This window comes from Montipora foliosa, chromosome 5 (genome assembly GCF_036669935.1).
Source record: "Montipora foliosa isolate CH-2021 chromosome 5, ASM3666993v2, whole genome shotgun sequence".
Taxonomy (NCBI): domain Eukaryota; kingdom Metazoa; phylum Cnidaria; class Anthozoa; order Scleractinia; family Acroporidae; genus Montipora; species Montipora foliosa.
In genome coordinates, this window is record NC_090873.1 from 20,163,878 (window position 1) to 20,166,377 (window position 2,500).

A 2,500-nucleotide genomic window follows, 5' to 3' on the forward strand; every position below is an offset into this window, starting at 1 on the left:
AAACACCGCTTTTAAAAAAGAACGAGGGCTACTAGACATTCTTCACGTCGGGACTGACGTCGGGCCTTAAGATCGGGTGTCAAAATACACGTAAGATTCGCGTCCCGACACTGTCGGGCCGACAGATCGGGGCGACAAATCGTAGCGTGTAAACCGGCCTTAACACCTCAAACTTGGTTATTTCACGTTGTAGTTTTGCTGACGACGGCAAAGAAATTGACAAAAAAGAAAAACGCACGTGCAGGGCGTGCAAAGCTACTGCTTTTGCCTACTGAATATGCAAATTTGTAACGTTCTCGTTGCCGTCGCCGTTGTCGTTGCTAAAGCTCCCTAGCGTCGCTTGCGTAAGCTCTTGGGGCCACATACACACATTAGATGCGGTCTCCATCCATGGAGGCATCAATGCATTAACATGGCAGCCGAATTGTGTAGGTGTCAGCACTGTATTCACGGCCATCCCTCAAAATGACATCTCCCTTTTTATTCAACTTACACGACGTACAACCTACTTCAAACTCCAAATCTACGTCAAAGAAACAAACATTTTAAACAGGTAGAGAAGATTCAGAAAATGCGAGGTAAAGAGTTGAGCCTAGATCGATGGCTTCTCCATGCAGTTTCCGATATCCACTAGAGTAACGAGACAGCTCCCGGAAAGTCGAAGTTTTTAGAGAATTGAAATAGTGGTACCCAGCAAAACAATTGAAAGCTAACTGTTTCCAAAGTGGCTTATAGAAACGCTATTTCTTGTTGAACTAAAGCTCTAATTCTGCCTGTTTTCATTCTTCTTAGGGCCGATTTACACGGTACGATTTTTGTCGCATGCGACAACGGCCTACGACAGGCCCACGACATGATTTACGATTGTCGCAGCGTTTTAAAACATGTTTTAAATGTTACGACATTTTTTCTGACGTACACAATAATCGTAAATCATGTCGTGGGCCTGTCGTAAGCCGTTGTCGCATGCGACAAAATCGTACCGAGTAAATCGGCCCTAAATCGGCCCTACGCTGCGACAATCGTAAGTCATTTCGTATGCCGGTCCTGAGCTTGTCGCATGCGACAAAATCGTATCGTGTAAATCGGCCCTAAGCCAGAAAAATATCGTAGCATTTTAAGGGCCGATTTACACGGTACGATTTTGTCGCATGCGACAACGGCTTACGACAGGCCCACGACATGATTTACGATTGCTGTGTACGTCAGAAAAAAATGTCGTAGCATTTTAAAACACGTTTTGTGCGACGCGCCATACCGTGGCCACCCAACAAATATTTTTACAAGTTAGCTACTGATCAAGTTACGCGAATTTGATTGATAAACACACCTCCATAGAAAGTTTCAACGCGCAAGAACCAAATGGAGGCTTGTCTGTCAATCAAATCCGCTCACACTGATTGGCTAACTTGAAAAAAATGTTTGTTGGGTGGCCACGGTAAGGCGCGTCGCAGTAAAACGCTGCGACAATCGTAAGTAATGTCGTAGGCCTGTCGTGAGCTTGTTGCATGCGACAAAAATCGTACCGTGTAAATCGGCCCTTACAGTGGTAAGGTTGTCATATCAAGATGGGGTATTCCGTCGTGTAATTGTTACGAAATGTCCAATGTCATTTTGAGGGATGTTTACGAAGTCTGATGATAGATCGTATCCTTCCCATACTACACTGCACGTTCTTGCTTGCATCGGTTTTCACACCATTGCCAACACCACCAGCATCTGCCCATCTGCCGACCCTTCTCCCAATAATGTTTGGAGTTGTTGTGCCCGTTTGCACGGCGGGGAGCCTTATCAAACCTATGAGTCCATATAACCAGGGGCCTGTTTCTCGAAAGTCCCGAAACTTTACGGGCCATTTTCGGGTGTCACAATTCCCTTTGTATCTCAAGGACGGAGAGGATTTAAGTCGTCAAACTTCACGGTCACTTTTCTTTTTTTTTTCTGTCAAAAGACCGGCTTTCCAAATCAAGCGGCTGGCACTTTCACAAATGGCTTTTCGGGCCCGAAAAGTTTTCGGGACTTTCGAGAAACGGGCCCCAGGGCCGCATCATTCAGACGACTTACTTGTTAACTTCGCCGGGCTAGAATGCGCAAAAAATTGTTCAAAGCTCTTCCTGACTATCGTCCTTCAACGCTGGCTACGTAGGCTTTGTTTCATTTTTATTTCACTTGATTTTACATTCGGTTCTAACCATCGACCATAGCGCCACAGCATGTTTGCGTGCCCTAACAGTCATACTTTGCGCGCTAGCTGGAGTGTGCATGCGTTGTAAATAGCGTCACGTGATCTCATGCAACATGGCGGCTTGTGTAAAGCTAGTGTCTATAGTATCAACGGTCTGAAATGCGTCTTTTTTGGCGCTGTTTCGAACTAAAACTCCGCTGGAAGCCTTTGAACAAGTCTTAAGGTGCCAATTATCTGTAGAAGTTATTTTTTGGGTCTGCAGATAAGAAGAAATTGGAGATCTTGGCCCATCTGTGTTGGATACGCTCTACAGTA

General features: G+C 45.4%; 1 protein-coding gene across 2 annotated transcripts in view; it reads left to right on the forward strand.

Annotated features, from left to right (window-relative positions):
- Nucleotides 1-2,291: 2,291 nt before the first annotated feature.
- The window catches only part of LOC138003742 (death-inducer obliterator 1-like), a 41,731-nt gene continuing 41,522 nt past the window's right edge, over nt 2,292-2,500 (forward strand). For both annotated transcript variants that reach the window (XR_011123639.1, XM_068849964.1), the window contains exon 1: nt 2,292-2,500. This exon is cut by the window's right edge and continues 930 nt beyond it. The gene's annotated coding sequence lies outside the window, so the exon portion shown is untranslated.